Below are 13,366 nucleotides of genomic sequence, written 5' to 3'. Positions count from 1 at the left end.
TGATATTTTTATTCAATTCAGTATATAAGTAGGTACGCGGATGAACTGTTTTTTTTTTACTGTAACCATGGAATTAAAGGTTTCATTTTCTTATGATTGGGAGAATCATAATATACGACTAAAATGGTCTGGTCACGTTCAACGAATGGAATTGCTTCGGCCATCTTGGAGAGTTTTTGATGCAAAGCCATCAGGGCGGGCTACTGTTGGGAGACTCAAATTGTGGTTGTTGGATGTCGTAGGGATGGGCGAGCGATCGTAATTCCGGACTGGAGGAGGATTGCGAAGGATAGACCGGACGGAGGACGACGAAGCCCACTCCGGGCGTTCGTACCACGAGGTTGTTTGACAAGCAAACTATTCTGTGGTCGATATTTTCGACACGTGGATAGGGAGAACAATCCTGCGCAGCTCCTGGATGGCATGACGGACGGGCAACCGTTAACATGAAACTCAAATTAAACTTAGTCTTCTCTTGACGGCATGTAGAAAGAGGATTACCTAATTTACGCCGGATCTGAAGAAGGAACTAAGGCAATATCAAAAACCCTATCGTCACTGCAGGCCTGCAGGGGCAGAAAATAATAGAACGATTATCTACGCGGTTGCTAGACTAATCAGATACTGTACTGATGTAGACAAATCGTTCAAGAAATGACACGACAAAAAAGAAATACATATTTAATAATGTTTTACGATTTTTTCGCTATGGCATGGAATTTCGTTTCTATTTCTGAATTGATCATTTCAAATTATCCGTGTTCGTGTTGAAGACACTTCATTTTGATGTAGGTAGGTATGAAACATGTTATTTGACCTTTCACCTCATACGAGAAATCGTTTTCCCACTTTTATGGGAAAGTTTCATCGTATGAATTATGAGGGCGTGTGTACTTATATAATAGTAGTACCCACTTCCTTAATTAATAACAGAGTAACAAACTAACTCCGCCCACTAGTCTCTATTAAATTAGTAAGAGTTTTAATTAGTAACTTGTTATTTTGTGTAATACTGTAATGGAATAACTGATAATTTGTTAAGTTTGGATGTCTCTCATTCTTGCATTCATTTCTTCTCGGCGACATATTCAATTCTTTATTAATTATTGTAATCAATATACTATCTAAATATAGATTGTGTTTTAGGTATTCAATTGGCAATCCGTTTTGAGCTTAATTTTCAACATTAATTTGATAATGTCACTTATTAATTGAGTCCTCGTTTTCATCTTCTCGTCGTTTAATATTAACCTAGTACATTCACCAATAATCAATAATTATTCAACCGTCTAACTAATTAACTGCCAGCTATAAACTTTTTTTTTTGTTTGATGATAAAATGAAGCGCCTAGTTTCAAATGCCCCTAAAACGGTTTTTGAAATATTTTGAGTTAAATAATTTATGTATTTAGATGGATATTTTTGTTAACTGTATGATGGCCAAAGATTGAACTTTAAAAACGCCAAAAACCGTTAATACGTATGATCAAAAATTAGGTTAAATTTCAAAACCCGCTAAAATGGTATGGTGCGCTTTTCAAATACCACTAAAATAGATAAGCCAATCGTGCTGGTGCAAATCCAGTGGCTCTCTTTTTTTTTAAAGATTTTTTTTTGTTATGTAAATTATGTATATTCAATAAATTTTATGTTGTAAACTTAATTTTAGTTACTTTGACCATTTTTTGAATTATTTTTAACTTGTACCAACCACATTTCCCCTAAAATGAAAATCATTTGATTTTCAATTTATTCTCTTAGTGAAAAATGATAAAAGTGAGTAAATGATATTAAACAAAGAATGCACGAACTAAATAATTAAATTAAATAAATTAGATTTAATAGATACGATTTTTTCTCATTTTTCTCAAAACTACCTAAAATCGTTTTAGGGGTTTTGAAACTATGCACTTCAAATATGAAGCTTGGTAGATATATTTGCTTTCGTTGCATACCTTACCTACATATTTGTCTGGTTTTATCACACCCAGTTTTTTTTCATCTAAAACTATATTGTGTTATTAGTAGATAATCATTAACTTTACATGATAGATTTCCATTTTATTGGAACTAGGTACATTATAGGTAATTTTATTGTATGAAATGTCACAAATTAGTTTTTTAGGGAATATGTATTTTTGTTGAATCCAACATTCAACGTTTGTATAACCAAGTTCTTTTATAAGTTAGCCAAATATTGTCGGTGTAGCTTTACCATCTTTTTCTCATCCGTTCTGTCACGGCTGAAGCATATTCTTTCTGCGACTAAAATTCTCCAATCTTCACGGTCGTCTCCCTCAATCCAGCGCTGCTGCTTCTACTCATGTATAACAAACACTATGCATTGCCCATGCCCCCCATATCCTGAAGTCCTGTCCTCCTGTATCCTGATCTTTGACGGCCCCCCTACCTATCGCTAAGGTTAAATACAGCGTGACACTCAATAGTAGCATTTTCCAAATAGTGTTCGAGGCAAAATTAAGTGTATTCAATGTACTTTTAGCAATATTTAAAAAATATATCTACTTGAATTATAGAGTTGTTGAGTCGAGTATCAACACAAAAAATCCAAAATTGCATCGCACAACCATGTATTTAAAAATGTTGATAACGTTGAAGCGAAATAGCGCCGGAGCGACTTTTAGAGCAAATTTGTGATACGTGCGTTTATCTCATGTATCTGGTTGACCCGCCACGACGGCCCCCCAGGCTAGAGTCCTGCCAGCCCTCCCCTTGTGGGGGCCATGCATGGCCCCCACATCCTGAAGCGGGCCCCCTGACTATAAACTTTGGCGGGCTACCTACCTATCGCTAAGAATAAAGGCAGAGTGACGCTCTACAGTAGCGTTTTCCAAATGGTGTACGTACGCGGTAAAATTAATGTATATATTTAGTGTTTTTTTTGTATATTTTAATATATCCATTTTAAATAATAACATTATTGAAGGAAAATAGCGCAATTAAAGCAAATTTGTGATGTGTGTCTATCTCACTTATCTTGGTCGACTCGCCTCGCCGGGACCCCAGGCTAGAGCCTTGTCAGCCCCTCCCCTTGTGGGGGCCATGCTATAATGCATTATTATTTATTTATTAACGTAGTACCTACCGCGTAATAAGTGGTGAATATAAAACTCGCATAAGTTATGGAACCGGCGGTACCTCAAAATTATTCTATTTCATAACAATTTCCAGTATCTATGAATGTCGTTGGTAAAAGGCGATATCATGTAATATAACACAATAGGTACAGAAGCGTATTCCTGGTCCACCTCGTTTGTTCGATCGTTATGATTTTGGTGCGTTCTACGCAATTTTGTCCACAATTCAGCTAGTATCACGTAGTAATGGGCAACTTAAAATGTCTAGCCTGTCGTAGAGTTCAGCTGTTCATATCGTAGCATTCTTAGCGTAGCCCACTGGTTGTTACGTAGACGTTAATATTATATAACGTCACCGTTTTAGCAAAACCATCTATGTGTCACTTTTATCAAAAATGACTTTTAAATACCACGTCATTCCTTATTTTTTTCTTTATAGGCCAGTAAAATGATCTATGTGTTGGGTAAACTCGCTCCGAAGTTATTTCAAAAAATAAAAAACAGCTATGTGTAAGGTTCAAAAACCACGGTTCACAAAAACAACTATGTGTATATTATAGTAACATATAAGTAAGATGGTATTTTGATATCGAGAGTGTAATGTTTTTTTACAGTTTGGCTACACATTGTTTGTTTCTATGTTATATGCCATGCATTATGGTCTTGCACGACGGTTTGAAAGATGCTTTCTCAAAAAGAGAGACAGGAAATATTCAATAATTTCTGGAAGATGCCTACATGGTCAATAGGGTATAGGCGAGAATTAATTTAAAAGTTGGATAAACAACTACAAACGCCTCGATGACAGTGGCCAATTGAAAGCAACAATGACAAGTAATAAGAATCTGACTGAAGATAAATAATTGGTAGTGCAACCAAAAATCAAAACGGAGAGATTTGTGGAAAAATGTTACATTATGGTTGGATCTAATTCCAAAGTTCCCACCCATTATTGCAGAGAAAATACCTCCAGGGTGTATGTGGAATCGTGTTTCCGATCCAAAATACAAATGCATGATGAATATAAAAAATGGTCTCTGGAAAATGGTCATAAAGCAGCTGAATATACTCCAGTATATTTACCACCAAAAAATCAGTATCCACCAACCACGTAAAGATCAGTGTGCCATCACTGCCATCTGCTGTAGTTATAAAATGAAGAATGTTTCAGAAATGGAATACAATAGCCACATTATTAAAAAAAAAAAAGATGCTAGAAGACCAAAAATGAAATGAAGGAGAGTACCAGAAGTATTACTGGACGGTTAGTAATCACAATGGATCTCTAAAGTGTGCTGCTATGTCCAAAACACAGGCACAAATGTATTATAAACAAAAGCTGCAACTACACAATTTCACCATATACATTCTTCATAATGTATCTTCTAATGAATTTGTCTCATCTCATCGAAAGCAGGACAATACAATGAAATAATTCTAATATCGGATGGGTGTGGATATCAAAACCGAAATAAATTATTCGCTACTGCTCTAAGTTATATCTTTAGAGAGAAAAAACATCGAGATTCAACAGCTTTTATAATATATATAATGAATCATTGCCAATATCACAGTCGAAATACATACATCTTCAGGAATTAAAAAGTGTAATAGAGAAAGATCACCACTATTTCTACGATAACCTAACATTTAAACCTGCTAATAGAAAGTAAACGAACTTATAAATATAATATCATCTCACTATTGCATTAATAATTAATAAAATGATATTGCAATTTATCACTAACGCACTATGTATATTTCAACTATTATTTATGTAACAGTTTTTCATGAATTTATTATTATTCACATTTTGATGAATAAATTAAACTATGTGTATTTACAAAACGGTCAAAACAACTTATGTGACATCACAAACTGTATTTTTATTATTTTTGTATTAAAAATAAAAGATTTTTGTAAACAAAATAATAATCTTAGACCATTTTCTGATTATAATAAAGCATTCTTCATAATTTTAATGTTTAAATGTAACATTATTTTTTTATTCAGTTTTATCCTTCTCCTGCACAATTTGAGAAAGTGCACATAGATGGTTTTGCTAAAACGGTGACGAAAGTATATTTGTTTTATTACGTATCAGAATTATATTTAAATAATTATATAGATACTTATAAGTCTTTCGTGCATCGACATTTACTATCTCTAATTCGAGATATTTCACGTTCTGTCCCCGATATATTCCACAGTGTGTTTTTATCTCGGATAGTAAATAGTGTTGACCTGCTAGTTTTGTTTTTTTGCATTCGTTTATTTGAGCAGTGTTGCTACGTCATTTAATACGAGTTTCTCAACACAAGTAGACTTTCGTATCATATAATCACCCAATGAAATATATTTCAATTACTTACATACATATTCATTTGGTTGGATCATCGAATAGGTGGCTTCTCGTTGGTCCGCGCCCTCAATGAGAAAATATTCGGAACACCTATAATCTCCGCTGCCTATACCTAAGTAGGCGTTAGAGTGATATAGATAATAGAAGACATATGAATAATTGGCTTAGTGAAGCCGGTAAATATTGATTTGACTTTTGTGTTTAGGGCGAAACAAAGAGTACGTGTTGTTGAAATATGTATATAGCTTATTATGCGAAATATATAGTTACTGGTCAATTTTTTATAGTTAGTTTAGTAGAAAAGGTGGTTAACTGTGTTGTGTTTAAATTTGGTAGCCGATGCTGGTATAACGTTTCATAGGTAAATAAATAATAATACAATTTACATTCTACTTTGCGTCATACGCAAAGAAAACGGCTTCATATAACCCGACAATACCTACATCTCATTTTCATTGCTCTGCGGCCCTATGTTAGAACTTGCGAGTGCAAGCTTCCCGGTCGACATGACGTCATATGACATCATTGTGACGTACTACCGAAGTGATAATAGCACTCGAGAAAATAACGCTGGTCAGACAGCGGCGTTATTCATTGCCACCATACACATATAGGTGTTTCATCATAATAATATCTACGGTGAGCACTGTGCGCTGGGCGGCATGCCTCGAGCGTGTATTGGCTGACGTCACAAATACGTCATGTCGTCTGGTGACACACGAGTCGATAGTTAGGAAATCGCGGTGCTGAGCCCATGGGTCTTTTTGCACCGCCACCGTGGTCGTTGGGATAGGTATATCAAAATGGATCAAATTTCGCTTGGTAATGCTTTCCAAATATGGTGTTGGTGGTGCAAAATGAGGATTCCGTCGACGGCAAAATAGACGAATGCCTCTGTACTAGAATAAACACAACTTCATTGCCGTACTCATAATATAACTAAACGTTTAGCTATCTATACGTTACGTTACATAGTTGTGGGAAGGCATGGGTTGCAATAAGGCGAGGTCCTTCGTATTGCGGAGAACCGCTATTGCAGAATAAGGGATGTACGTGGTCCTAGGGAGAATGCCAAACTGGCCAATGGTCACTTACCTTTATAATTCTTTCGCAGTCGTGGAAAAGGAGGGAGTAATCGATGTACACTGTTGATTTGAAATGAGTTAAATATATTATTTATAATAGAAAGGCAAATGGTATTAGGTACTTGGAACTTAGAACAATGCTTAGTTTGCTTAGGTTTGTGATTTCGTTTTGTGACCGTGCTAGCGAGAGGCACTGTGCGAAAAGGGTGCATTATATTATACAGTCTTAAAAGAGGGCCTGCATACTAGCAGAACAATTCCACATACCTAAGTTAGTAGCGAGTTTTGGACATGTCACTTCACTACGCACGTTACACACTTTGAGAAGCGATATGACGGTGGTTGTGGCGTTATCACGTGCACTGTCGGATTCTCACGACAGGTCGAGATAGCGGCTGACGCGGATCTTTATAACCATCTAACTTCTTATGCTTGCCAACTTACCTAACTAACCGAGAGCCGTGCTAAACATTTTATAACTGTTATTAAACTGTCGTCAGCGACTACGCATCAACTCTTCTTAATTAGTAATTACATTTAAAACTTCGAGAAAGTTCGCTCCGGTCGATGTTTTTGGAACAACAGAATCTGTCGTATTATTATGGTAAGAAGGAAATACATAATATACGAAATAAAATTAGGATTCATCTGTATTTACTAATAATCTTAATAGCTGGGTAAGTATTTCCGACTGACCCATACGCATTTTATGTAATCGCTGCCATTTTGTTATATTTCCTATTAGTCTGAATACAAAAATTATGAACGGATTTGTCGATAATGTCGATAATAAGTTATTCTTTTGTATGCAGAACACAGTTTTTTAATATATACCTAGTATAGGTTGAGCAATTATTTCATTGTGAACTATGAAATTGCTCTACTGAGAATTTTATTGAAAGTGACATAGAACAACCTGGAAATTAGGCAACGAAATATAGATTTCGGATAGATTTACTTACCCCTTCAAACCGCGCAATTTGACTCCTTTACATACAGATCAGGGAAATCACAAATAATGGGAACTGAAATACCTAACTGGTAAGGAGAAGCAGGCAACCGATCTCGAATGCGGAAGAATACGGGATAAACTTAAACACGTGTCAAGAATACGTCATACGTCGAATACTGCTCTCGGTTTATGCATTGACGCTCATTTAATATTGGTGTATTACACACATTATTGCACGTCCGTAATGCGTGGTTAATTTTCGTAGGACACTCACATTCAAAACCCTGCGTCAAAATGTAGTGTATTGAATATAGGCTATCGGAATTATATTTATTAATCTGTTCTGTGATACAGATACCTACTTCGAATTTTATAGCCACGTGGGTTGTTGATTTGTTGAAAATAAAATAGGTACACAAAAATAATACGTGATACGCCGATGGAACGTAATAATATTATATGAAGTGGTGGTACATTTTAGGCAAAAAAGAAATCATTAGTTCAATGACGTTCTAGACTGGTCTAGGACCATTTTGGTATTACCATACCAAGATGCACTCTCACACACAAAATAAATTTAGTCTATGGGCAGGCTCGATTACGAGAGCCCTCGTTTTTTTCATATTATTCTGGATCAATGGGTAAGACCAAGGCCCACTATAGTCAGGCGTGACCAGGCGTGACACGAAACTTTAGACTTGGATAGTAGTGATAGGTATTGCTCATGCAATACGGTTAACTGTTTGTAGAAAATTATGATTGTTGCATATTTAAATAAATGTAATTTGTACAAAATATGCGATCGAAAATCTTCATATTATATTGGGAACCGGCTACGGCATTGGATTCGAAGATAATCAATAACTAGCACTACCACCGTAATTCAGTGACATGGCCTGGATATAGTCGGCCTGCGTCTAGTCGTCATTCGTTGACGGGATATTCTTGATCTATAAAATAAAAATAATATACATTATTTATTTATTCAATAAACAAGATTTTAGATTTGCTAAATTCTTCTTATTGAAAGACTTAATTTTGAAATACCTTTATAGGATTTTTTTACGTATAACACATATATACACATTTCTCATTTTATTTAAGTACGTAAACAAATTATTTTTTTGCTATGCTTATAAACGTGGGATAATTACCTATTCACAAGTAATACGACTAACAGTAATGAATGTACATTAGTAATTTACTCAACCATTAAGTATAGCTAGAGATTAAAATTATAAATGGAAGAGAATTCAATTCGTGTACGTAGAGTTAGTATGTCATTTTTTTATTTTTTATTAAATTAATGTCTTGTTGAAAAACCCTACCAGGACAAATTGTGTAGCTTTATATTTGAAATGTTATTCTTCACATTTAGGTACCTACGAAAGGTTGCTTTTATTATATAATTCATTCATGGAAGTCTGACGCAAATGAATAAGTCCTATATAACATTTCACGCGATCTTATCTAACAAAACTCCAGTAACCTGAAGAGCAAATTACGCAATACGACCGTCTGAAACTGAATGTCAGACACAGAAATCTCAACACGTAATAAAGTAGGTACGTCATAATATTATTAGATTGCCCATTCCAGAGAAACCGTTGAATAACACTGTTGGAACTGAATCCATTGTACCTATAATAATTTCTTGGATTCAAATGGGTGAATGATGGTTTTGCTAATAAACTTATTTTTCTTTGTTTCAGGTAAGATTAACGGAGAAATGAATTTCCATTGAATTTTAACAAGTGCATAAGTTTCCTGTACTTTCCATTGTTGTGGGGTATGTATAGTTTATTATAATCTATAAGCTATCCAGTGTTTTGGATGTGTTTGATGACACAATGACTTCGGCGAATGTTTAAATAAGAATCTATCAACCATACTGAATTAAAAAATCAATAAGAGCGATTTATGATTGCGTTCATCAAATATGATTAATGATTATCCATTCATTAATAATTTGTTTAATCCTAGTTTTTTTATTATTAATTATCATAATTATCGTAAAATCTAACGAGGTTGCCAGCAACTTGTTGCCAGTGTTCACCCGGTATAGGTTTTGACAGCAACACACTTTTAACGATTTACGTTTTAACAAACATATTGAAATTCTGTCGAATGTTTACCCCATCCCTTGATATTTTTTTTATTTATTTAAAACGATTCCATATCATACTTAATTTTGAAAACACTTCTGAGAAAATATAATATTATAACCAATAGACAAAATCAGCGTGTGTACTTATGTACGCGCGTTAGAATTTATACTTCGGCGTAACAAAACAAAAACAAAACTTATGATAACCTAGATTCTTCGACTAGCTCTTAATTATCTTGTTAAATTACACACTCAAGAACAGTGACGTCCCGTGGGGGTAGGCAAATTGAGCGTCGCTTGGGGGCGGCAGTTTCTCGAGGGGCGGCAAATCGAGGAGAATTTTTTGGAATATATAGAAATAGCTACCTAAACTTAATAATAACGAAATTATCTTTCCATTGAACAATTCAGCTCACTTGTTTTGTTGGGTTCGCGATGTCTAGTTTACTTCCGTTGCCCTTCGATGTCCTTGGTGACCAGAAATGACACGTGCAGATTTGCGAATAATTACAGTCTGCCATATTGTTAGTAATGTATCCATACAACATATTTCTTAGATATTGGAATCATGAAAGGATGATAAAAATACTGTATAAAAACATGGGGTGGCATTTTGGCGCTGCCTAGGGGCGGCATTTTACCTAGGGACGTCACTGCTCAAGAAAAAGGGCCGCTTATTGGAGCGCCGTTGGTTTATTTCTATACACTTTAACTTATAGTACCTACTAAATTATATAATTATTTCTCGTTGTTTTTATTTTTAAAGTACAACTGTCACTATAACGTTTAATCGTTTGTTTACGTAAGGAATTCCAAATAGCCGGCAATAATAAATTCGTTGCCTAGCCAACGGAACAATTCTACTATCGAACTTGCGTTTGTATACAGCTGACTGATTCGCTGCTAACTTCATACTGTCGCGCACTTTCGTAAGTGCAAGAACGTAGTGGTCGCGCGGGGGCGGCGCGGCGGCGTCTTATGAAACTCAAACGTATAACCGTGTGTAAAATGTTCGTAGACAGTGTCTTTTTTGGGGCATAATACACACGGTTATACGTTTGAGTTTCGCAAGACGCCGTCGCGCCGCGCCTGCCAATTCACTACGGCCGAGCACTAACGGTGTGCGCGCGCAGCTCTCAATTTCACTCTACCAAACGCCCCAAAAGAAGTATAACTTCGAAAAGCTTATTGAAAAAAGTGAGACACCCCGCAGGATCGAACCTGCATCTCTCGGGTATCGCGCCCACGCACACATACCACTATGCTAAAGGAGTCATAGTTGATTGCGACAAATTTTAACTAATGGCTTTTAATACTATCTAAAGCGTTTTCCAAATTGAGCTACTATTGTCGATCGGCTTTTGTATTTTAAAACAAAGTTGAATTATTAATTGTTTTCAAAATTATGTAAATATGTTCAATAATTAGAATGTTACATTCTTTCTTCTTCTTGGTCGTACACTTATGGCTGAGGATCGTGACCACTTCTTAATTTTGCCATCCTTTGAGTGACCAAGACTTTCCATCCTTCTCGATCTTCCGCTTCTCGCAGGGCAGAATGAATGATGCCCCCCCCCCCCCCAGTCAGCTCTTTCACTTGGTCGCTCCATTCCACATTCTTAAATCTTGTGAAATATTCGTTGAATAAAAAAATATTTGATTCCATATCAATTTACAATGGCGGACGCACGGTCGAAGTCTTCAATGTGGGATCGTCTCTTGTGTCGAGGTTTTATTTCGAGCTTTCGTTAAGTCTGCACGACCTCCGAAAATAACACTCGGCCCAAAACGCACGCGAGCGCATCATAAAATAATACATTCTCCGAATCCTCCCGATACTAACAATGGCGTTGAATTTAACTCAGAGGTGGCCCCACTAATATATAATATAATAACAATATTAATAATATACATCACTTATGGGGTATGAGTATCCGAATTACGAGCAACGGGGTAAACTTATTTTGTTTTATTCACACTTTGTTGTTCGTCTCATAAACAATTCGTTATTTTGTGCAATAGTTTTCGGAAGATTCCCTGACTTTGCATGTTTGTCGCGTACACACGTTTGTCACACATCCAAATGCTTTGAATCATCATCTAATCGTCCATTTGATTCCACGTACTCAAACCATCTTAACTAGTCCCAATTTGTAAATATTATGTTAGCAGAATTAACTATGGTGGAATAGTTGCTAGCCAGTACTCATATTAGTGATTTCCAACCAAGGTTTCGCGATAATTTGAAACCGATTCTCCGATATCCGACCTGATTCCGAAAAAATATGCAGGCGGCCCTCGACTTTCGTACCTACGTAATTGGTTCCTGAAATTAATGTGTACAAACGTTGAATGTACGAAAGCAGAGCAATGTAGAAAAAGCACAAAAAGCGTACTTTAAAATATTTATTTACAATTGGTATGATAAAGTTAATGATGCGTTTTAGCAATCGGCTGGTGTTTCTTTATAAAATTGTGTAGTTACAAGTTGAATACCACTCTTTTTTCTTTTCTTGATAAAGAGTTCGATAACATTCCGTGTCTTTATCAATAATTGCGACTTCATAGAAGCGCGCAGTTTTTGCATTATCAACAATAATCTATTTTTTTAGAAATGTACGAAAGTCGAGGGCCGCCTGTAACTTTATAGCTTTTTCTAGTCGAATACAACGAAGATGAGGGGAAAAGTGCCGGTAATAATTTTAAATGTGAGGTTACTAACTATATTGATAGATAAGTTATAGATACAACATAGTTATATGGAAATGCAATTTCCCTCATCCGTGGTATTTAAACCCACATTCCTCGTACCTATCAACATACATTGAGGATTTTTGTTTTAACGATGATTGATACCAATTTTGAATTTAATACATGGACGACGTATGTGAAACATAAAACTATGACGCAATTTTAGTCTCACCTAATGTTTAGTCTGCCAGAATCATCTCATTTCTTTGTTTCTTAATAAACAGATAAATTCAAATGAAAGTGACGGAACAATAGGTACAAGTCTGTTTACTGGAAACCAGGAGGGAACAGCGGCGATTTTCATAGTCGACTTTGGCAATATTCATGAATTCAATAATGATGACAAAACATAACCTAACAAAAAATAATCCAGTATATCGGCTATTTAAAAAAAATGCCGCCGCTGGCTTCCACTAAACACACAAGAACCGAAAAACCAACTGTTGCTTTGGAGCAAGGACAATTAATTACCAAACTTGCGTCATTATGGTTTATTTTGCTCGGCAATCTGTGTCTATCTTAATTAATAACGCCGGATGTTCGTTCATCTCATACATGTAATATTGTATTATATTATTTGATTATTTATTTGTTTAATTAAATAAAACACAATTTTATAGTACTTATTCCACTTTATTAATTCAATTTTGGACCGGTTTCGTCCTCCTCAAAGGATAATGTCCCTTGTTTGTGTTTTATTTAATTAAACAAATAATTAATCAAATAATACAATGCAGTTCCACCATGAATTGACAGTTAACACTATAAAAGAAATTATGTAACATATATTATGCATTCTATAATACCTTCATTGCAATAAGTGTGATCCTCACAGCTTTCTGGCCAATGTCTATAGATAAACTTTTATGGATAAATTAGCATTTTTTGGTTTAGCTATTGTGTATGGTATGCTGTATCCTGTAGACATGTACAATATTATACAATTCGTACTCGTGATACTTCGCCTGAAATTTTTGTCGTCGATTTTTTTGTCAAAAACCTCTTCCACGC

At 35.4% G+C, this 13,366-nt stretch overlaps 1 protein-coding gene across 3 annotated transcripts in view; it reads left to right on the top strand.

Annotated features, from left to right (window-relative positions):
• Nucleotides 1-13,366, top strand: part of Hipk (Homeodomain interacting protein kinase) — a 215,727-nt gene that overhangs the window by 123,236 nt on the left and 79,125 nt on the right. The gene's annotated exons all lie outside the window — the stretch shown is intronic.

The sequence above is a fragment of the Rhyacophila brunnea genome, unplaced genomic scaffold (genome assembly GCF_057557595.1).
Source record: "Rhyacophila brunnea isolate RB1 unplaced genomic scaffold, BYU_Rbru_1.0 scaffold_12, whole genome shotgun sequence".
NCBI classification, from domain to species: Eukaryota; Metazoa; Arthropoda; class Insecta; order Trichoptera; family Rhyacophilidae; genus Rhyacophila; species Rhyacophila brunnea.
This window is presented reverse-complemented; position numbering and strand designations above follow the sequence as displayed.